General features: G+C 44.5%; 8 non-coding genes and 1 pseudogene across 8 annotated transcripts; all 9 read left to right on the top strand.

Annotated features, from left to right (window-relative positions):
• The first annotated feature begins 4,274 nt into the window (after nt 1-4,274).
• On the top strand, nt 4,275-4,450 carry LOC130321728 (U2 spliceosomal RNA; annotated as a pseudogene).
• Nucleotides 4,451-6,538: 2,088 nt separating this feature from the next.
• LOC130321663 (U2 spliceosomal RNA) lies at nt 6,539-6,729 on the top strand. The gene has a single exon (XR_008867351.1). It is a non-coding gene; the product is annotated as a U2 spliceosomal RNA (small nuclear RNA).
• A 2,081-nt stretch (nt 6,730-8,810) lies between these two features.
• On the top strand, nt 8,811-9,001 carry LOC130321651 (U2 spliceosomal RNA). Its single transcript, XR_008867340.1, has one exon. It is a non-coding gene; the product is annotated as a U2 spliceosomal RNA (small nuclear RNA).
• Nucleotides 9,002-11,095: 2,094 nt separating this feature from the next.
• On the top strand, nt 11,096-11,286 carry LOC130321639 (U2 spliceosomal RNA). The gene has a single exon (XR_008867329.1). It is a non-coding gene; the product is annotated as a U2 spliceosomal RNA (small nuclear RNA).
• A 2,085-nt stretch (nt 11,287-13,371) lies between these two features.
• Nucleotides 13,372-13,562, top strand: LOC130321627 (U2 spliceosomal RNA). Its single transcript, XR_008867318.1, has one exon. It is a non-coding gene; the product is annotated as a U2 spliceosomal RNA (small nuclear RNA).
• Nucleotides 13,563-15,649: 2,087 nt separating this feature from the next.
• Nucleotides 15,650-15,840, top strand: LOC130321615 (U2 spliceosomal RNA). Its single transcript, XR_008867307.1, has one exon. It is a non-coding gene; the product is annotated as a U2 spliceosomal RNA (small nuclear RNA).
• Nucleotides 15,841-17,914: 2,074 nt separating this feature from the next.
• On the top strand, nt 17,915-18,105 carry LOC130321602 (U2 spliceosomal RNA). The gene has a single exon (XR_008867296.1). It is a non-coding gene; the product is annotated as a U2 spliceosomal RNA (small nuclear RNA).
• Nucleotides 18,106-20,197: 2,092 nt separating this feature from the next.
• LOC130321777 (U2 spliceosomal RNA) lies at nt 20,198-20,388 on the top strand. Its single transcript, XR_008867444.1, has one exon. It is a non-coding gene; the product is annotated as a U2 spliceosomal RNA (small nuclear RNA).
• A 2,085-nt stretch (nt 20,389-22,473) lies between these two features.
• LOC130321709 (U2 spliceosomal RNA) lies at nt 22,474-22,663 on the top strand. The gene has a single exon (XR_008867393.1). It is a non-coding gene; the product is annotated as a U2 spliceosomal RNA (small nuclear RNA).
• The last annotated feature ends 960 nt before the right edge of the window (nt 22,664-23,623 follow it).

Genomic DNA, 23,623 nt, shown 5'->3' with positions numbered 1-23,623 from the left:
TGCACAATCCCTTTGTGACTGTGTCCCATATTGAGCTCTTTTTGGGGAAATACTGCAGTTCTGTTAAGTATTCCCATAAGGTGATGAATTCAGAAGACCTATGGACGGGGAAACATAAGTTTTTTGTGAAAATGAAGGAGGATGCTACTGGCATTGGAGGGTTGTGTCATCCACCCTCCAACTTTTCTATCGGTCGGGATAAGGGCTATTTGTTTTATCCCGAGATGCCTACTTTTTGTAGGAAATGTAAGAAATTCGGACATACTATGGAAGTTTGCACGGACACTACAGTTCGCTGTGGTCGGTGCAATCAAGAAGGCCATGTTTCTAAGGACTGTGCTAAAATCGTCTGCAACATTTGTGGTGAAGAAGGCCATGCCTTTAAAGATTGCAGTCTCCGTTCCAGTGTAGCTAGATCGTGGGCTGACCGTGTAGCGGGGAGAGTGGGTGTAGTGCAAGCTGAAGTACCACCTGCGAAAGCACCCCAGCGGTCTGAGGCGCCTTCAGAAAAGCCGGCTGTAACTTCTCATGTCGTGGCGGAGCTTATGGACCTTTCTGCTGTGCCTGAGACAGAGGGGAGACCTTCTGTGGAGGGTTCTGGTGGTGGAGGGTCACTAGTGAGCAGTGAAGCCATGGAGGTTGGCGTGAAGGAGATCAAGCGGAAGAAGGAACTTGGAGATGAGCCACAACTTGGCATTAAACGGCCTGTCAAAAAAAGCTCAGACGAATGTGAGGACAGTCAACATGCATGGAGGCCTTCTATAAGATCAGCGTCCGATCCAAAAAATATCAAAGAGTTCGAAAGCCCGGAGTCACCTGTGGGTTTCATATCGGACTCAAACTCCAGTAGCGAATAGCTTCCTTAAAGTGCTCCTCTCTTAATGTGAGAGGTCTAAAGAGCCCTACGAGAAGGGCTGCTTTGTTTAGTTTTTTAGAGACCTTGGACTGTTCTCTGTTCTTTTTACAAGAATGTGGAATTGAACATAGTCCAAATTATGAGGACCTTTGTCGTAGCTGGACTTTGGGACCATCGGTCTGGTCGGGTGACAATCTGAACAGATCTTCAGGTGTTGGGATCTTGTTTAGAGGTTCAGATGTACAAGTTTTGTCCTTCTTAGAAATTATACCTGGTAGAGCGCTATTAGTTAATATTAAGTACAATGGCTCAGAGATTAAGCTTTTTAACATCTATGCTTCTCCTGAAAAAAATGAGAGAGCCGACTTGATTAATGATATTCAGGCTTTTATCCCAGGTTCAACACCTATTTTAATGGCTGGAGATTTTAATTGTTGTATGAGTGGTGATCATCGTGAGAGTGGAAGTGTGCATGTCAGAGTGGATAAAACAGAGAAACAGATTAAGAGTATGACTGAGGATTTTAACTTTACCGATGTCTGGAGGAGAAAATACCCAGACGACCCTGGTTACACATGGGAAAATAATGTCTGCAAATCCAGGATTGATTTTATTTTTTTATCGGAAAGTTTTAATCTAGTTGAGGTTTCTCTTTTATCGAATATTTTCTCTGATCATAAGTTATTACATGCACATGTCACTTTACCTGGCCTAGAGAAAGGCAGAGGCGTTTGGAAGCTCAACACTACTTTATTAGAGGACATGAAAACAAAAAATGATTTTATTGCTGCTTATAACAAATGGAGATTGCGTCAATCCCAATATAAAAATATTTTGGATTGGTGGGAGGATGTTAAAAAGTGGACTAAACTGTTTTTTATCCGTGTGGGCATCCAAAAGGCTAAGGAGAAAAAGTTATGGTTTAAAATGTTAAACACTAAAATCCAAACATATTATAAACTAAAGCAAGCCGGGCTTGAGATGGATGATGTTATTGCTCAGACAAAGAATGAAATAAAAAATGCCATTAGTCAAAAAGGAAAAGAAATGATTTTTAACAGCAAGGTGCAATGTCTGGAGAATGATGAAAAGTGTTCGAGATTCTTTTTTAAGAAGGTGGTGGGAAAGAAAGAAATGATATCTGTAATAGAAGGGAAGATAACTAATGAAGAGATGTTGCGAGAAGCACAAGTATTTTATCAGGAGCTTTTTAATAAAAAAGATATTGATATTTCCTTTACTAATGATGTTTTAGATACCTTGGATTCAAAACTTGACAAAACTGACCAAGAGAGCCTTTGTGATGAAATCTTTTTACCTGAACTTTTAAGCACTTTTAAGAGTTTTTTAAATGGTAAAACACCTGGTTCGGATGGGTTGCCAGTTGAATTTTATCTGTGTTTTTGGTCCATTTTAAAAGATGATCTTTTAGGTATTTTTAACTGTGCTTTTAAATCTGAGATTTTACCTGCGTCCTGGAGAGATGGTGTTGTTACTCTGATTTTTAAAAAAGGAGACATCTCTAAATTAGAAAATTGGAGGCCTATTACCCTGCTAAATACAGACTATAAGGTTTTAGCAAAAATTTTAGCAAATAGGCTCAAGCAGGTAATTTCTAAGGTTATACACAGTGACCAAGTATGCGGAGTACCTGGAAGGAAAATAAGTGATCATCTAAACCTTGTAAAAGATGTTTTATGGTATCAGAAACAATGTGATCAGAAATTGGCAATTTTATCCTTGGATTTTCAAAAGGCTTATGACCGTGTTTCTCATGATTTTTTATGGTTGGTTTTAAAGAAAATGAATTTTCCTGATTTTATTGTTGGAAAAATTGCACTTTTATATAAAAACTGTTTTAGTCGTATTTTAATTAACGGTTTTTTATCCCAAGAGGTATGTTTACAGTCTGGGGTGAAACAGGGGTGCCCCCTATCACCCATTCTTTTCATATGTGCAATAGAACCTCTGTTGAATGTTTTGAGAAAAGATAAGCTCATTAGAGGAGTGCCAATCCCTGGAAGTGGAGGACAGAGCGTAAAGACGATAGCATACATGGATGATGTTAATATTCTATGTCCAGATGAACCATCCCTGAAACGTGCTATCAGACAGACAGAATTTTTTTGTGAGGGCTCTGGCTTCAAATTAAATAAAAATAAATGTGATTGCTTTGCAATAGGGAATTGGGGCAATACGGAGGTGAATGTGCAATATGATAAAATCAAAATCTTGGGTGTCATCTTTGACAATGAAAATAATGGAGAGGAAAGCTGGTCCATCGTCAAAGAGAAAGTGCAAAAGAAAATAAGTTTTTGGAAAATGAGGAAATTAACAATAGAAGGAAAAGTACTGATAATGAAAGCTTTGTTGCTACCTATCATGCTATATTTAAGCTTGGTTTTCCCACCGAGTGAACGCACCTTAAAGTTTTTAAACAAGATTTGCTTTCATTTTTTATGGGGGTCTAAAATGGATAAACTCAGGAGAGATGTAATGATGAAGACAAAGAAATTGGGGGGTAAGGATGTGCCTGATTTAAAAAGGTTTTTATATATTCACTTTTTTTCTATGTGTTTTAATGGCTTGCAAAGAAACTGTTATTGGTCTTATTTTTTAAAATATGCTGCAGGTCACATTTTTAGAAAAAGAAAGTGGATAACCTTACCTTTAACGTCCCCAATCTTATTTATTCCCCCAGCGCACTATGTGGTTTTAGAAAAGATTATTCGTATTTATGGCATTGCTAATTTTAGTCAAGAAATTTGTAGTAATGCACGAAAATTAGTTCCTGAAATCAGGAAGATAGAACAGATTTGCTTAATATCTAATTATTCCACTGAGAAATCTCTAAGAGTTTGGAGGATGGTGAATATGGGATTCTTATCTAATGACTTAAAAGATCTGGCCTGGCAGATAGCACATCAATGTTTGCCTACCAGAGAATTCCAACACAGAAGAGGATTGTGTCGTAGTGCAAAGTGCCCGAGAATGGGGTGTCCTAGTGAGGAAACAGTTTTACACCTTTTTTGGAACTGTTTTTACGCCCAAGAGATATGGCATTTGATAGGACCCTTACTAAAATTCATTTCTGATCTTAATTTTTTAAATCATGAAGTTATTTTATATGGATTTTATAATGTTTTATCTGTGGAAAAGTCTCGGGTTTTGTGGATTAGTATAAATTGTATTAAAATTGCACTATGGAAGACGAGGAATATTCTTCTTTTTAAAAGAGACACTATTACCTCTAAAGATTGTGTTCGCCTAGCTCTTAGTGAGATGTATGTTTTCTATTTATTGGATAAAAAAAGATTAGGTCACAAAGTGGCTAAAAGTCTTTGGAATCTACATCTGTGGAATATGCTTTTAGCAGACTAAGTATAATCTGGACTGCGTAAGGTCTTTTAGTCTAAGAATATTATATCTAAAAGTAAAAAATCTGTTCTTATCAGTTTAATATCTGATACGTCCCCTATCTGGGGACCATATATTAAATGGATTTTTGAGAACGGGGGCCGATTTCGAAGCTTGCTTCCGTCGCCCTATGCATTGACCCGATATGGCAGTATCTTCGGGTACAGTGCACCACCCCCTTACAGGGTTAAAAAGAAAGATTCCTACTTTCATTGCTACCTGCTTGCTGGCTAGCCAGCTAGCCAGCCCTGTGGGCCTTGCTGCTGCTGCAGCCAAAAAACAAAAGGTGATGCTGCTGCTGCTTCTGCTGCTTCTGCTTCTGCTTGTGTCTGGCCCCTGTTGGAGCGTCCAGGCACAGGACTTCTGCTGCTGCTGACTAAATGGCCTCCTTAATTGGATCATTTGAGTAGCCAGCACACCTGTGCAGGTAGGGCATGACATGATAGGCAGCTGCCTTGATAGCGGGTGGGTGCTGAATGTTCCTAATTGACAAAATAAGATTAATGCTTATGAAGAAATATAAAATCTCATCCCTTCCCCAATATCGCGCCACACCCCTACCCCTTAATTCCCTGGTTGAACTTGATGGACATATGTCTTTTTTCGACCGTACTAACTATGTAACTATGTAACATAACATGGGGGGGGGGGTCTCCTGGCTGTTCACACAGGTGTGTCATTGCTGTACATTGACCATGCATTGCTTCTGTGGTATTGCAAAGGCAAAGACAAATGCTTCCAGCCATCCATTGCACTAATGGATTGGTCATCAGCTGGCTGTCTATGTCCCGCATCAATATAGACCAAAGTACAGAGGGTTAGGCTATGCTATTGTGCACCTACCTGATGCATCAGAAGGTGCGAGGCCCTTGCTAAATTCTGTGCACAGACTTTGAGATCTATGCTTTAGACTGTATCTAAACCTGCTCCAACATGGACTGACATTCTGGCCTACTTTCAGCCGATGCGACTTGTCTGTCGCTGAACAGTCGCTTTTTATGTATTCAGCACCTATGTATAATGTTGTAAAAATGCTCTAGAAGCTAAAGTCGCAGAAATGTCACACATATTTGGCCTGCAACTTTCTGTGCGACAAATTCAGACAGGAAAAATCAGTATAAATCCTTAGAAAATTATCCCCCAGTGTCTCCATCTGCTGGCGGTATTGAATAAGCATTGCTGCACTGATGGGGTATGCATTAGACGAAAAAAAAGAAGAAAAAGAAGAATAATACGCCCAGAAAAGAGGCGAAAAGGAGAAAAACGTAAAAAAACGTGAAAAAAAAGTAAGAGGAAGAGAAGGGAAAAAAAGGTGGAAATGGGTTTAAAAGTGATTTCGGCGGAGAAATATATATATATATATATATATATATATATATATATATATATATATGCGCACACACACACATAGATATAAACGTATTCTCCGTTGAGATATTGCAGCCGCTGCTGTGTCCAGGCCCAGGAGCCTTAGCACTGTGCTGTGATGTCACTCAATACCACTGACATCACTAGGTGTAAACAACATCTCTCCTTTGCTGTGTATGTGACTATGGAGCTGTTTGGTGATGTCGTCTATTACGGCCTTCATAGAAGCAACAGGAGATTGTTGCATCCATCTTGAACCCTCAGAACTACAGTGCTATGATGTCACTCACTTCCACAGGCCTTGCAGAGTGTAAACAACAACAACCCAGCTTTGTTGTGTATGTAACCATAGGGATTTGTGATGTCACCTAGAACCTTCACAGCAGCGACAGCTTTATGAGGAGCATCAGCACTGCTCTGCCTGAGCAGAACCATCACCGCCATAGGTTGTCAAATAACCCGGATTTAACCCACACAGGTAAGTCCAATGGGGTGCAGGCATGTCCTCTATGCTTACAGCTTCCCGTGGGTGTTGGTTTGATACCGTTTGGGGACAGCCAAGGAGGCATCTGCAGGCAACAAAGGTAGGTGTGTGCTTGTGTGTGTGTTTCCTATGCAGATCCTAAGCCCAGTGTCACATGCAAGTAGGAGGAGTAAGAAGGGTTCCTGGCAAATCCGGGTTATGGATTGCATTTAAAAAGGCCCCGTGGGAGTGCAATGGGCCCCTGTCTTGCTGCTTAGCAATAATGGTATGGGTTTAGGTTCTGCTGTGTGTACTGGTGGTTGACTGCCCCCCAGCCCAGAGTGTGCATGGAAAATTGTCTGGCAGCCTCCCTGACAGCAAGCAGTGATAGTGCCCATGAAGGGGACCTTGTTGGGCCCGCCCCTTTCACGGTTATCGCTTCTCGGCCTTTTGGCTAAGATCAAGTGTAGTATCTGTTCTTATCAGTTTAATATCTGATACGTCCCCTATCTGGGGACCATATATTAAATGGATTTTTGAGAACGGGGGCCGATTTCGAAGCTTGCTTCCGTCGCCCTATGCATTGACCCGATATGGCAGTATCTTCGGGTACAGTGCACCACCCCCTTACAGGGTTAAAAAGAAAGATTCCTACTTTCATTGCTACCTGCTTGCTGGCTAGCCAGCTAGCCAGCCCTGTGGGCCTTGCTGCTGCTGCAGCCAAAAAACAAAAGGTGGTGCTGCTGCTGCTTCTGCTGCTTCTGCTTCTGCTTGTGTCTGGCCCCTGTTGGAGCGTCCAGGCACAGGACTTCTGCTGCTGCTGACTAAATGGCCTCCTTAATTGGATCATTTGAGTAGCCAGCACACCTGTGCAGGTAGGGCATGACATGATAGGCAGCTGCCTTGAGAGCGGGTGGGTGCTGAATGTTCCTAATTGACAAAATAAGATTAATGCTTATGAAGAAATATAAAATCTCATCCCTTCCCCAATATCGCGCCACACCCCTACCCCTTAATTCCCTGGTTGAACTTGATGGACATATGTCTTTTTTCGACCGTACTAACTATGTAACTATGTAACATAACATGGGGGGGGGGGGGGGGGGTCTCCTGGCTGTTCACACAGGTGTGTCATTGCTGTACATTGACCATGCATTGCTTCTGTGGTATTGCAAAGACAAATGCTTCCAGCCATCCATTGCACTAATGGATTGGTCATCAGCTGGCTGTCTATGTCCCGCATCAATATAGACCAAAGTACAGAGGGTTAGGCTATGCTATTGTGCACCTACCTGATGCATCAGAAGGTGCGAGGCCCTTGCTAAATTCTGTGCACAGACTTTGAGATCTATGCTTTAGACTGTATCTAAACCTGCTCCAACATGGACTGACATTCTGGCCTACTTTCAGCCGATGCGACTTGTCTGTCGCTGAACAGTCGCTTTTTATGTATTCAGCACCTATGTATAATGTTGTAAAAATGCTCTAGAAGCTAAAGTCGCAGAAATGTCACACATATTTGGCCTGCAACTTTCTGTGCGACAAATTCAGACAGGAAAAATCAGTATAAATCCTTAGAAAATTATCCCCCAGTGTCTCCATCTGCTGGCGGTATTGAATAAGCATTGCTGCACTGATGGGGTATGCATTAGACGAAAAAAAAGAAGAAAAAGAAGAATAATACGCCCAGAAAAGAGGCGAAAAGGAGAAAAACGTAAAAAAACGTGAAAAAAAAGTAAGAGGAAGAGAAGGGAAAAAAAGGTGGAAATGGGTTTAAAAGTGATTTCGGCGGAGAAATATATATATATATATATATATATATATATATATATATGCGCACACACACACATAGATATAAACGTATTCTCCGTTGAGATATTGCAGCCGCTGCTGTGTCCAGGCCCAGGAGCCTTAGCACTGTGCTGTGATGTCACTCAATACCACTGACATCACTAGGTGTAAACAACATCTCTCCTTTGCTGTGTATGTGACTATGGAGCTGTTTGGTGATGTCGTCTATTACGGCCTTCATAGAAGCAACAGGAGATTGTTGCATCCATCTTGAACCCTCAGAACTACAGTGCTATGATGTCACTCACTTCCACAGGCCTTGCAGAGTGTAAACAACAACAACCCAGCTTTGTTGTGTATGTAACCATAGGGATTTGTGATGTCACCTAGAACCTTCACAGCAGCGACAGCTTTATGAGGAGCATCAGCACTGCTCTGCCTGAGCAGAACCATCACCGCCATAGGTTGTCAAATAACCCGGATTTAACCCACACAGGTAAGTCCAATGGGGTGCAGGCATGTCCTCTATGCTTACAGCTTCCCGTGGGTGTTGGTTTGATACCGTTTGGGGACAGCCAAGGAGGCATCTGCAGGCAACAAAGGTAGGTGTGTGCTTGTGTGTGTGTTTCCTATGCAGATCCTAAGCCCAGTGTCACATGCAAGTAGGAGGAGTAAGAAGGGTTCCTGGCAAATCCGGGTTATGGATTGCATTTAAAAAGGCCCCGTGGGAGTGCAATGGGCCCCTGTCTTGCTGCTTAGCAATAATGGTATGGGTTTAGGTTCTGCTGTGTGTACTGGTGGTTGACTGCCCCCCAGCCCAGAGTGTGCATGGAAAATTGTCTGGCAGCCTCCCTGACAGCAAGCAGTGATAGTGCCCATGAAGGGGACCTTGTTGGGCCCGCCCCTTTCACGGTTATCGCTTCTCGGCCTTTTGGCTAAGATCAAGTGTAGTATCTGTTCTTATCAGTTTAATATCTGATACGTCCCCTATCTGGGGACCATATATTAAATGGATTTTTGAGAACGGGGGCCGATTTCGAAGCTTGCTTCCGTCGCCCTATGCATTGACCCGATATGGCAGTATCTTCGGGTACAGTGCACCACCCCCTTACAGGGTTAAAAAGAAAGATTCCTACTTTCATTGCTACCTGCTTGCTGGCTAGCCAGCTAGCCAGCCCTGTGGGCCTTGCTGCTGCAGCCAAAAAACAAAAGGTGGTGCTGCTGCTGCTTCTGCTGCTTCTGCTTCTGCTTGTGTCTGGCCCCTGTTGGAGCGTCCAGGCACAGGACTTCTGCTGCTGCTGACTAAATGGCCTCCTTAATTGGATCATTTGAGTAGCCAGCACACCTGTGCAGGTAGGGCATGACATGATAGGCAGCTGCCTTGATAGCGGGTGGGTGCTGAATGTTCCTAATTGACAAAATAAGATTAATGCTTATGAAGAAATATAAAATCTCATCCCTTCCCCAATATCGCGCCACACCCCTACCCCTTAATTCCCTGGTTGAACTTGATGGACATATGTCTTTTTTCGACCGTACTAACTATGTAACTATGTAACATAACATGGGGGGGGGGGGTCTCCTGGCTGTTCACACAGGTGTGTCATTGCTGTACATTGACCATGCATTGCTTCTGTGGTATTGCAAAGGCAAAGACAAATGCTTCCAGCCATCCATTGCACTAATGGATTGGTCATCAGCTGGCTGTCTATGTCCCGCATCAATATAGACCAAAGTACAGAGGGTTAGGCTATGCTATTGTGCACCTACCTGATGCATCAGAAGGTGCGAGGCCCTTGCTAAATTCTGTGCACAGACTTTGAGATCTATGCTTTAGACTGTATCTAAACCTGCTCCAACATGGACTGACATTCTGGCCTACTTTCAGCCGATGCGACTTGTCTGTCGCTGAACAGTCGCTTTTTATGTATTCAGCACCTATGTATAATGTTGTAAAAATGCTCTAGAAGCTAAAGTCGCAGAAATGTCACACATATTTGGCCTGCAACTTTCTGTGCGACAAATTCAGACAGGAAAAATCAGTATAAATCCTTAGAAAATTATCCCCCAGTGTCTCCATCTGCTGGCGGTATTGAATAAGCATTGCTGCACTGATGGGGTATGCATTAGACGAAAAAAAAGAAGAAAAAGAAGAATAATACGCCCAGAAAAGAGGCGAAAAGGAGAAAAACGTAAAAAAACGTGAAAAAAAAGTAAGAGGAAGAGAAGGGAAAAAAAGGTGGAAATGGGTTTAAAAGTGATTTCGGCGGAGAAATATATATATATATATATATATATATATATATATATATATATATATATATATATGCGCACACACACACATAGATATAAACGTATTCTCCGTTGAGATATTGCAGCCGCTGCTGTGTCCAGGCCCAGGAGCCTTAGCACTGTGCTGTGATGTCACTCAATACCACTGACATCACTAGGTGTAAACAACATCTCTCCTTTGCTGTGTATGTGACTATGGAGCTGTTTGGTGATGTCGTCTATTACGGCCTTCATAGAAGCAACAGGAGATTGTTGCATCCATCTTGAACCCTCAGAACTACAGTGCTATGATGTCACTCACTTCCACAGGCCTTGCAGAGTGTAAACAACAACAACCCAGCTTTGTTGTGTATGTAACCATAGGGATTTGTGATGTCACCTAGAACCTTCACAGCAGCGACAGCTTTATGAGGAGCATCAGCACTGCTCTGCCTGAGCAGAACCATCACCGCCATAGGTTGTCAAATAACCCGGATTTAACCCACACAGGTAAGTCCAATGGGGTGCAGGCATGTCCTCTATGCTTACAGCTTCCCGTGGGTGTTGGTTTGATACCGTTTGGGGACAGCCAAGGAGGCATCTGCAGGCAACAAAGGTAGGTGTGTGCTTGTGTGTGTGTTTCCTATGCAGATCCTAAGCCCAGTGTCACATGCAAGTAGGAGGAGTAAGAAGGGTTCCTGGCAAATCCGGGTTATGGATTGCATTTAAAAAGGCCCCGTGGGAGTGCAATGGGCCCCTGTCTTGCTGCTTAGCAATAATGGTATGGGTTTAGGTTCTGCTGTGTGTACTGGTGGTTGACTGCCCCCCAGCCCAGAGTGTGCATGGAAAATTGTCTGGCAGCCTCCCTGACAGCAAGCAGTGATAGTGCCCATGAAGGGGACCTTGTTGGGCCCACCCCTTTCACGGTTATCGCTTCTCGGCCTTTTGGCTAAGATCAAGTGTAGTATCTGTTCTTATCAGTTTAATATCTGATACGTCCCCTATCTGGGGACCATATATTAAATGGATTTTTGAGAACGGGGGCCGATTTCGAAGCTTGCTTCCGTCGCCCTATGCATTGACCCGATATGGCAGTATCTTCGGGTACAGTGCACCACCCCCTTACAGGGTTAAAAAGAAAGATTCCTACTTTCATTGCTACCTGCTTGCTGGCTAGCCAGCTAGCCAGCCCTGTGGGCCTTGCTGCTGCTGCAGCCAAAAAACAAAAGGTGGTGCTGCTGCTGCTTCTGCTGCTTCTGCTTGTGTCTGGCCCCTGTTGGAGCGTCCAGGCACAGGACTTCTGCTGCTGCTGACTAAATGGCCTCCTTAATTGGATCATTTGAGTAGCCAGCACACCTGTGCAGGTAGGGCATGACATGATAGGCAGCTGCCTTGATAGCGGGTGGGTGCTGAATGTTCCTAATTGACAAAATAAGATTAATGCTTATGAAGAAATATAAAATCTCATCCCTTCCCCAATATCGCGCCACACCCCTACCCCTTAATTCCCTGGTTGAACTTGATGGACATATGTCTTTTTTCGACCGTACTAACTATGTAACTATGTAACATAACATGGGGGGGGGGGGGGTCTCCTGGCTGTTCACACAGGTGTGTCATTGCTGTACATTGACCATGCATTGCTTCTGTGGTATTGCAAAGGCAAAGACAAATGCTTCCAGCCATCCATTGCACTAATGGATTGGTCATCAGCTGGCTGTCTATGTCCCGCATCAATATAGACCAAAGTACAGAGGGTTAGGCTATGCTATTGTGCACCTACCTGATGCATCAGAAGGTGCGAGGCCCTTGCTAAATTCTGTGCACAGACTTTGAGATCTATGCTTTAGACTGTATCTAAACCTGCTCCAACATGGACTGACATTCTGGCCTACTTTCAGCCGATGCGACTTGTCTGTCGCTGAACAGTCGCTTTTTATGTATTCAGCACCTATGTATAATGTTGTAAAAATGCTCTAGAAGCTAAAGTCGCAGAAATGTCACACATATTTGGCCTGCAACTTTCTGTGCGACAAATTCAGACAGGAAAAATCAGTATAAATCCTTAGAAAATTATCCCCCAGTGTCTCCATCTGCTGGCGGTATTGAATAAGCATTGCTGCACTGATGGGGTATGCATTAGACGAAAAAAAAGAAGAAAAAGAAGAATAATACGCCCAGAAAAGAGGCGAAAAGGAGAAAAACGTAAAAAAACGTGAAAAAAAAGTAAGAGGAAGAGAAGGGAAAAAAAGGTGGAAATGGGTTTAAAAGTGATTTCGGCGGAGAAATATATATATATATATATATATATATATATATATATATATATATATGCGCACACACACACATAGATATAAACGTATTCTCCGTTGAGATATTGCAGCCGCTGCTGTGTCCAGGCCCAGGAGCCTTAGCACTGTGCTGTGATGTCACTCAATACCACTGACATCACTAGGTGTAAACAACATCTCTCCTTTGCTGTGTATGTGACTATGGAGCTGTTTGGTGATGTCGTCTATTACGGCCTTCATAGAAGCAACAGGAGATTGTTGCATCCATCTTGAACCCTCAGAACTACAGTGCTATGATGTCACTCACTTCCACAGGCCTTGCAGAGTGTAAACAACAACAACCCAGCTTTGTTGTGTATGTAACCATAGGGATTTGTGATGTCACCTAGAACCTTCACAGCAGCGACAGCTTTATGAGGAGCATCAGCACTGCTCTGCCTGAGCAGAACCATCACCGCCATAGGTTGTCAAATAACCCGGATTTAACCCACACAGGTAAGTCCAATGGGGTGCAGGCATGTCCTCTATGCTTACAGCTTCCCGTGGGTGTTGGTTTGATACCGTTTGGGGACAGCCAAGGAGGCATCTGCAGGCAACAAAGGTAGGTGTGTGCTTGTGTGTGTGTTTCCTATGCAGATCCTAAGCCCAGTGTCACATGCAAGTAGGAGGAGTAAGAAGGGTTCCTGGCAAATCCGGGTTATGGATTGCATTTAAAAAGGCCCCGTGGGAGTGCAATGGGCCCCTGTCTTGCTGCTTAGCAATAATGGTATGGGTTTAGGTTCTGCTGTGTGTACTGGTGGTTGACTGCCCCCCAGCCCAGAGTGTGCATGGAAAATTGTCTGGCAGCCTCCCTGACAGCAAGCAGTGATAGTGCCCATGAAGGGGACCTTGTTGGGCCCGCCCCTTTCACGGTTATCGCTTCTCGGCCTTTTGGCTAAGATCAAGTGTAGTATCTGTTCTTATCAGTTTAATATCTGATACGTCCCCTATCTGGGGACCATATATTAAATGGATTTTTGAGAACGGGGGCCGATTTCGAAGCTTGCTTCCGTCGCCCTATGCATTGACCCGATATGGCAGTATCTTCGGGTACAGTGCACCACCCCCTTACAGGGTTAAAAAGAAAGATTCCTACTTTCATTGCTACCTGCTTACTGGCTAGCCAGCTAGCCAGCCCTGTGGGCCTTGCTGCTGCTGCAGCCAAAAAACAAAAGGTGGTGCTGCTGCTGCTTCTGCTGCTTCTGCTTCTGCTTGTGTCTGGCCCCTGTTGGAGCGTCCAGGCACAGGACTTCTGCTGCTGCTGACTAAATGGCCTCCTTAATTGGATCATTTGAGTAGCCAGCACACCTGTGCAGGTAGGGCATGACATGATAGGCAGCTGCCTTGATAGCGGGTGGGTGCTGAATGTTCCTAATTGACAAAATAAGATTAATGCTTATGAAGAAATATAAAATCTCATCCCTTCCCCAATATCGCGCCACACCCCTACCCCTTAATTCCCTGGTTGAACTTGATGGACATATGTCTTTTTTCGACCGTACTAACTATGTAACTATGTAACATAACATGGGGGGGGGGGGTCTCCTGGCTGTTCACACAGGTGTGTCATTGCTGTACATTGACCATGCATTGCTTCTGTGGTATTGCAAAGGCAAAGACAAATGCTTCCAGCCATCCATTGCACTAATGGATTGGTCATCAGCTGGCTGTCTATGTCCCGCATCAATATAGACCAAAGTACAGAGGGTTAGGCTATGCTATTGTGCACCTACCTGATGCATCAGAAGGTGCGAGGCCCTTGCTAAATTCTGTGCACAGACTTTGAGATCTATGCTTTAGACTGTATCTAAACCTGCTCCAACATGGACTGACATTCTGGCCTACTTTCAGCCGATGCGACTTGTCTGTCGCTGAACAGTCGCTTTTTATGTATTCAGCACCTATGTATAATGTTGTAAAAATGCTCTAGAAGCTAAAGTCGCAGAAATGTCACACATATTTGGCCTGCAACTTTCTGTGCGACAAATTCAGACAGGAAAAATCAGTATAAATCCTTAGAAAATTATCCCCCAGTGTCTCCATCTGCTGGCGGTATTGAATAAGCATTGCTGCACTGATGGGGTATGCATTAGACGAAAAAAAAGAAGAAAAAGAAGAATAATACGCCCAGAAAAGAGGCGAAAAGGAGAAAAACTTAAAAAAACGTGAAAAAAAAGTAAGAGGAAGAGAAGGGAAAAAAAGGTGGAAATGGGTTTAAAAGTGATTTCGGCGGAGAAATATATATATATATATATATATATATATATATATATATATATATGCGCACACACACACATAGATATAAACGTATTCTCCGTTGAGATATTGCAGCCGCTGCTGTGTCCAGGCCCAGGAGCCTTAGCACTGTGCTGTGATGTCACTCAATACCACTGACATCACTAGGTGTAAACAACATCTCTCCTTTGCTGTGTATGTGACTATGGAGCTGTTTGGTGATGTCGTCTATTACGGCCTTCATAGAAGCAACAGGAGATTGTTGCATCCATCTTGAACCCTCAGAACTACAGTGCTATGATGTCACTCACTTCCACAGGCCTTGCAGAGTGTAAACAACAACAACCCAGCTTTGTTGTGTATGTAACCATAGGGATTTGTGATGTCACCTAGAACCTTCACAGCAGCGACAGCTTTATGAGGAGCATCAGCACTGCTCTGCCTGAGCAGAACCATCACCGCCATAGGTTGTCAAATAACCCGGATTTAACCCACACAGGTAAGTCCAATGGGGTGCAGGCATGTCCTCTATGCTTACAGCTTCCCGTGGGTGTTGGTTTGATACCGTTTGGGGACAGCCAAGGAGGCATCTGCAGGCAACAAAGGTAGGTGTGTGCTTGTGTGTGTGTTTCCTATGCAGATCCTAAGCCCAGTGTCACATGCAAGTAGGAGGAGTAAGAAGGGTTCCTGGCAAATCCGGGTTATGGATTGCATTTAAAAAGGCCCCGTGGGAGTGCAATGGGCCCCTGTCTTGCTGCTTAGCAATAATGGTATGGGTTTAGGTTCTGCTGTGTGTACTGGTGGTTGACTGCCCCCCAGCCCAGAGTGTGCATGGAAAATTGTCTGGCAGCCTCCCTGACAGCAAGCAGTGATAGTGCCCATGAAGGGGACCTTGTTGGGCCCGCCCCTTTCACGGTTATCGCTTCTCGGCCTTTTGGCTAAGATCAAGTGTAGTATCTGTTCTTATCAGTTTAATATCTGATACGTCCCCTATCTGGGGACCATATATTAAATGGATTTTTGAGAACGGGGGCCGATTTCGAAGCTTGCTTCCGTCGCCCTATGCATTGACCCGATATGGCAGTATCTTCGGGTACAGTGCACCACCCCCTTACAGGGTTAAAAAGAAAGATTCCTACTTTCATTGCTACCTGCTTGCTGGCTAGCCAGCTAGCCAGCCCTGTGGGCCTTGCTGCTGCTGCAGCCAAAAAACAAAAGGTGGTGCTGCTGCTGCTTCTGCTGCTTCTGCTTCTGCTTGTGTCTGGCCCCTGTTGGAGCGTCCAGGCACAGGACTTCTGCTGCTGCTGACTAAATGGCCTCCTTAATTGGATCATTTGAGTAGCCAGCACACCTGTGCAGGTAGGGCATGACATGATAGGCAGCTGCCTTGATAGCGGGTGGGTGCTGAATGTTCCTAATTGACAAAATAAGATTAATGCTTATGAAGAAATATAAAATCTCATCCCTTCCCCAATATCGCGCCACACCCCTACCCCTTAATTCCCTGGTTGAACTTGATGGACATATGTCTTTTTTCGACCGTACTAACTATGTAACTATGTAACATAACATGGGGGGGGGGGTCTCCTGGCTGTTCACACAGGTGTGTCATTGCTGTACATTGACCATGCATTGCTTCTGTGGTATTGCAAAGGCAAAGACAAATGCTTCCAGCCATCCATTGCACTAATGGATTGGTCATCAGCTGGCTGTCTATGTCCCGCATCAATATAGACCAAAGTACAGAGGGTTAGGCTATGCTATTGTGCACCTACCTGATGCATCAGAAGGTGCGAGGCCCTTGCTAAATTCTGTGCACAGACTTTGAGATCTATGCTTTAGACTGTATCTAAACCTGCTCCAACATGGACTGACATTCTGGCCTACTTTCAGCCGATGCGACTTGTCTGTCGCTGAACAGTCGCTTTTTATGTATTCAGCACCTATGTATAATGTTGTAAAAATGCTCTAGAAGCTAAAGTCGCAGAAATGTCACACATATTTGGCCTGCAACTTTCTGTGCGACAAATTCAGACAGGAAAAATCAGTATAAATCCTTAGAAAATTATCCCCCAGTGTCTCCATCTGCTGGCGGTATTGAATAAGCATTGCTGCACTGATGGGGTATGCATTAGACGAAAAAAAAGAAGAAAAAGAAGAATAATACGCCCAGAAAAGAGGCGAAAAGGAGAAAAACGTAAAAAAACGTGAAAAAAAAGTAAGAGGAAGAGAAGGGAAAAAAAGGTGGAAATGGGTTTAAAAGTGATTTCGGCGGAGAAATATATATATATATATATATATATATATATATGCGCACACACACACATAGATATAAACATATTCTCCGTTGAGATATTGCAGCCGCTGCTGTGTCCAGGCCCAGGAGCCTTAGCACTGTGCTGTGATGTCACTCAATACCACTGACATCACTAGGTGTAAACAACATCTCTCCTTTGCTGTGTATGTGACTATGGAGCTGTTTGGTGATGTCGTCTATTACGGCCTTCATAGAAGCAACAGGAGATTGTTGCATCCATCTTGAACCCTCAGAACTACAGTGCTATGATGTCACTCACTTCCACAGGCCTTGCAGAGTGTAAACAACAACAACCCAGCTTTGTTGTGTATGTAACCATAGGGATTTGTGATGTCACCTAGAACCTTCACAGCAGCGACAGCTTTATGAGGAGCATCAGCACTGCTCTGCCTGAGCAGAACCATCACCGCCATAGGTTGTCAAATAACCCGGATTTAACCCACACAGGTAAGTCCAATGGGGTGCAGGCATGTCCTCTATGCTTACAGCTTCCCGTGGGTGTTGGTTTGATACCGTTTGGGGACAGCCAAGGAGGCATCTGCAGGCAACAAAGGTAGGTGTGTGCTTGTGTGTGTGTTTCCTATGCAGATCCTAAGCCCAGTGTCACATGCAAGTAGGAGGAGTAAGAAGGGTTCCTGGCAAATCCGGGTTATGGATTGCATTTAAAAAGGCCCCGTGGGAGTGCAATGGGCCCCTGTCTTGCTGCTTAGCAATAATGGTATGGGTTTAGGTTCTGCTGTGTGTACTGGTGGTTGACTGCCCCCCAGCCCAGAGTGTGCATGGAAAATTGTCTGGCAGCCTCCCTGACAGCAAGCAGTGATAGTGCCCATGAAGGGGACCTTGTTGGGCCCGCCCCTTTCACGGTTATCGCTTCTCGGCCTTTTGGCTAAGATCAAGTGTAGTATCTGTTCTTATCAGTTTAATATCTGATACGTCCCCTATCTGGGGACCATATATTAAATGGATTTTTGAGAACGGGGGCCGATTTCGAAGCTTGCTTCCGTCGCCCTATGCATTGACCCGATATGGCAGTATCTTCGGGTACAGTGCACCACCCCCTTACAGGGTTAAAAAGAAAGATTCCTACTTTCATTGCTACCTGCTTGCTGGCTAGCCAGCTAGCCAGCCCTGTGGGCCTTGCTGCTGCTGCAGCCAAAAAACAAAAGGTGGTGCTGCTGCTGCTTCTGCTGCTTCTGCTTCTGCTTGTGTCTGGCCCCTGTTGGAGCGTCCAGGCACAGGACTTCTGCTGCTGCTGACTAAATGGCCTCCTTAATTGGATCATTTGAGTAGCCAGCACACCTGTGCAGGTAGGGCATGACATGATAGGCAGCTGCCTTGATAGCGGGTGGGTGCTGAATGTTCCTAATTGACAAAATAAGATTAATGCTTATGAAGAAATATAAAATCTCATCCCTTCCCCAATATCGCGCCACACCCCTACCCCTTAATTCCCTGGTTGAACTTGATGGACATATGTCTTTTTTCGACCGTACTAACTATGTAACTATGTAACATAACATGGGGGGGGGGGGGTCTCCTGGCTGTTCACACAGGTGTGTCATTGCTGTACATTGACCATGCATTGCTTCTGTGGTATTGCAAAGGCAAAGACAAATGCTTCCAGCCATCCATTGCACTAATGGATTGGTCATCAGCTGGCTGTCTATGTCCCGCATCAATATAGACCAAAGTACAGAGGGTTAGGCTATGCTATTGTGCACCTACCTGATGCATCAGAAGGTGCGAGGCCCTTGCTAAATTCTGTGCACAGACTTTGAGATCTATGCTTTAGACTGTATCTAAACCTGCTCCAACATGGACTGACATTCTGGCCTACTTTCAGCCGATGCGACTTGTCTGTCGCTGAACAGTCGCTTTTTATGTATTCAGCACCTATGTATAATGTTGTAAAAATGCTCTAGAAGCTAAAGTCGCAGAAATGTCACACATATTTGGCCTGCAACTTTCTGTGCGACAAATTCAGACAGGAAAAATCAGTATAAATCCTTAGAAAATTATCCCCCAGTGTCTCCATCTGCTGGCGGTATTGAATAAGCATTGCTGCACTGATGGGGTATGCATTAGACGAAAAAAAAGAAGAAAAAGAAGAATAATACGCCCAGAAAAGAGGCGAAAAGGAGAAAAACGTAAAAAAACGTGAAAAAAAAGTAAGAGGAAGAGAAGGGAAAAAAAGGTGGAAATGGGTTTAAAAGTGATTTCGGCGGAGAAATATATATATATATATATATATATATATATATATATATATATATATATGCGCACACACACACATAGATATAAACGTATTCTCCGTTGAGATATTGCAGCCGCTGCTGTGTCCAGGCCCAGGAGCCTTAGCACTGTGCTGTGATGTCACTCAATACCACTGACATCACTAGGTGTAAACAACATCTCTCCTTTGCTGTGTATGTGACTATGGAGCTGTTTGGTGATGTCGTCTATTACGGCCTTCATAGAAGCAACAGGAGATTGTTGCATCCATCTTGAACCCTCAGAACTACAGTGCTATGATGTCACTCACTTCCACAGGCCTTGCAGAGTGTAAACAACAACAACCCAGCTTTGTTGTGTATGTAACCATAGGGATTTGTGATGTCACCTAGAACCTTCACAGCAGCGACAGCTTTATGAGGAGCATCAGCACTGCTCTGCCTGAGCAGAACCATCACCGCCATAGGTTGTCAAATAACCCGGATTTAACCCACACAGGTAAGTCCAATGGGGTGCAGGCATGTCCTCTATGCTTACAGCTTCCCGTGGGTGTTGGTTTGATACCGTTTGGGGACAGCCAAGGAGGCATCTGCAGGCAACAAAGGTAGGTGTGTGCTTGTGTGTGTGTTTCCTATGCAGATCCTAAGCCCAGTGTCACATGCAAGTAGGAGGAGTAAGAAGGGTTCCTGGCAAATCCGGGTTATGGATTGCATTTAAAAAGGCCCCGTGGGAGTGCAATGGGCCCCTGTCTTGCTGCTTAGCAATAATGGTATGGGTTTAGGTTCTGCTGTGTGTACTGGTGGTTGACTGCCCCCCAGCCCAGAGTGTGCATGGAAAATTGTCTGGCAGCCTCCCTGACAGCAAGCAGTGATAGTGCCCATGAAGGGGACCTTGTTGGGCCCGCCCCTTTCACGGTTATCGCTTCTCGGCCTTTTGGCTAAGATCAAGTGTAGTATCTGTTCTTATCAGTTTAATATCTGATACGTCCCCTATCTGGGGACCATATATTAAATGGATTTTTGAGAACGGGGGCCGATTTCGAAGCTTGCTTCCGTCGCCCTATGCATTGACCCGATATGGCAGTATCTTCGGGTACAGTGCACCACCCCCTTACAGGGTTAAAAAGAAAGATTCCTACTTTCATTGCTACCTGCTTGCTGGCTAGCCAGCTAGCCAGCCCTGTGGGCCTTGCTGCTGCTGCAGCCAAAAAACAAAAGGTGGTGCTGCTGCTGCTTCTGCTGCTTCTGCTTCTGCTTGTGTCTGGCCCCTGTTGGAGCGTCCAGGCACAGGACTTCTGCTGCTGCTGACTAAATGGCCTCCTTAATTGGATCATTTGAGTAGCCAGCACACCTGTGCAGGTAGGGCATGACATGATAGGCAGCTGCCTTGATAGCGGGTGGGTGCTGAATGTTCCTAATTGACAAAATAAGATTAATGCTTATGAAGAAATATAAAATCTCATCCCTTCCCCAATATCGCGCCACACCCCTACCCCTTAATTCCCTGGTTGAACTTGATGGACATATGTCTTTTTTCGACCGTACTAACTATGTAACTATGTAACATAACATGGGGGGGGGGGGGGTCTCCTGGCTGTTCACACAGGTGTGTCATTGCTGTACATTGACCATGCATTGCTTCTGTGGTATTGCAAAGGCAAAGACAAATGCTTCCAGCCATCCATTGCACTAATGGATTGGTCATCAGCTGGCTGTCTATGTCCCGCATCAATATAGACCAAAGTACAGAGGGTTAGGCTATGCTATTGTGCACCTACCTGATGCATCAGAAGGTGCGAGGCCCTTGCTAAATTCTGTGCACAGACTTTGAGATCTATGCTTTAGACTGTATCTAAACCTGCTCCAACATGGACTGACATTCTGGCCTACTTTCAGCCGATGCGACTTGTCTGTCGCTGAACAGTCGCTTTTTATGTATTCAGCACCTATGTATAATGTTGTAAAAATGCTCTAGAAGCTAAAGTCGCAGAAATGTCACACATATTTGGCCTGCAACTTTCTGTGCGACAAATTCAGACAGGAAAAATCAGTATAAATCCTTAGAAAATTATCCCCCAGTGTCTCCATCTGCTGGCGGTATTGAATAAGCATTGCTGCACTGATGGGGTATGCATTAGACGAAAAAAAAGAAGAAAAAGAAGAATAATACGCCCAGAAAAGAGGCGAAAAGGAGAAAAACGTAAAAAAACGTGAAAAAAAAGTAAGAGGAAGAGAAGGGAAAAAAAGGTGGAAATGGGTTTAAAAGTGATTTCGGCGGAGAAATATATATATATATATATATATATATATATATATATATATGCGCACACACACACATAGATATAAACGTATTCTCCGTTGAGATATTGCAGCCGCTGCTGTGTCCAGGCCCAGGAGCCTTAGCACTGTGCTGTGATGTCACTCAATACCACTGACATCACTAGGTGTAAACAACATCTCTCCTTTGCTGTGTATGTGACTATGGAGCTGTTTGGTGATGTCGTCTATTACGGCCTTCATAGAAGCAACAGGAGATTGTTGCATCCATCTTGAACCCTCAGAACTACAGTGCTATGATGTCACTCACTTCCACAGGCCTTGCAGAGTGTAAACAACAACAACCCAGCTTTGTTGTGTATGTAACCATAGGGATTTGTGATGTCACCTAGAACCTTCACAGCAGCGACAGCTTTATGAGGAGCATCAGCACTGCTCTGCCTGAGCAGAACCATCACCGCCATAGGTTGTCAAATAACCCGGATTTAACCCACACAGGTAAGTCCAATGGGGTGCAGGCATGTCCTCTATGCTTACAGCTTCCCGTGGGTGTTGGTTTGATACCGTTTGGGGACAGCCAAGGAGGCATCTGCAGGCAACAAAGGTAGGTGTGTGCTTGTGTGTGTGTTTCCTATGCAGATCCTAAGCCCAGTGTCACATGCAAGTAGGAGGAGTAAGAAGGGTTCCTGGCAAATCCGGGTTATGGATTGCATTTAAAAAGGCCCCGTGGGAGTGCAATGGGCCCCTGTCTTGCTGCTTAGCAATAATGGTATGGGTTTAGGTTCTGCTGTGTGTACTGGTGGTTGACTGCCCCCCAGCCCAGAGTGTGCATGGAAAATTGTCTGGCAGCCTCCCTGACAGCAAGCAGTGATAGTGCCCATGAAGGGGACCTTGTTGGGCCCGCCCCTTTCACGGTTATCGCTTCTCGGCCTTTTGGCTAAGATCAAGTGTAGTATCTGTTCTTATCAGTTTAATATCTGATACGTCCCCTATCTGGGGACCATATATTAAATGGATTTTTGAGAACGGGGCCGATTTCGAAGCTTGCTTCCGTCGCCCTATGCATTGACCCGATATGGCAGTATCTTCGGGTACAGTGCACCACCCCCTTACAGGGGTTAAAAAGAAAGATTCCTACTTTCATTGCTACCTGCTTGCTGGCTAGCCAGCTAGCCAGCCCTGTGGGCCTTGCTGCTGCTGCAGCCCAAAAAACAAAAGGTGGTGCTGCTGCTGCTTCTGCTGCTTCTGCTTCTGCTTGTGTCTGGCCCCTGTTGGAGCGTCCAGGCACAGGACTTCTGCTGCTGCTGACTAAATGGCCTCCTTAATTGGATCATTTGAGTAGCCAGCACACCTGTTCAGGTAGGGCATGACATGATAGGCAGCTGCCTTGATAGCGGGTTGGGGTGCTGAATGTTCCTAATTGACAAAATAAGATTAATGCTTATGAAGAAATATAAAATCTCATCCCTTCCCCAATATCGCGCCACACCCCTACCCCCTTAATTCCCTGGTTGAACTTGATGGACATATGTCTTTTTTCGACCGTACTAACTATGTAACTATGTAACATAACATGGGGGGGGGGGGGTTCTCCTGGCTGTTCACACAGGTGTGTCATTGCTGTACATTGACCATGCATTGCTTCTGTGGTATTGCAAAGGCAAAGACAAATGCTTCCAGCCATCCATTGCACTAATGGATTGGTCATCAGCTGGCCTGTCTATGTCCCGCATCAATTATAGACCAAAGTACAGAGGGTTAGGCTATGCTATTGTGCACCTACCTGATGCATCAGAAGGTGCGAGGCCCTTGCTAAATTCTGTGCACAGACTTTGAGATCTAAGCTTTAGACTGTATCTAAACCTGCTCCAACATGGACTGACATTCTGGCCTACTTTCAGCCGATGCGACTTGTCTGTCGCTGAACAGTCGCTTTTTATGTATTCAGCACCTATGTATAATGTTGTAAAAATGCTCTAGAAGCTAAAGTCGCAGAAATGTCACACATATTTGGCCTGCAACTTTCTGTGCGACAAATTCAGACAGGAAAAAATCAGTATTAAAAAT

This window comes from Hyla sarda, unplaced genomic scaffold, assembly GCF_029499605.1.
Source record: "Hyla sarda isolate aHylSar1 unplaced genomic scaffold, aHylSar1.hap1 scaffold_228, whole genome shotgun sequence".
Classification (NCBI taxonomy): Eukaryota; Metazoa; Chordata; class Amphibia; order Anura; family Hylidae; genus Hyla; species Hyla sarda.
The sequence above is the reverse complement of the archived record's forward strand: the minus strand, read 5'-3'. Positions and strand labels throughout refer to the sequence as shown.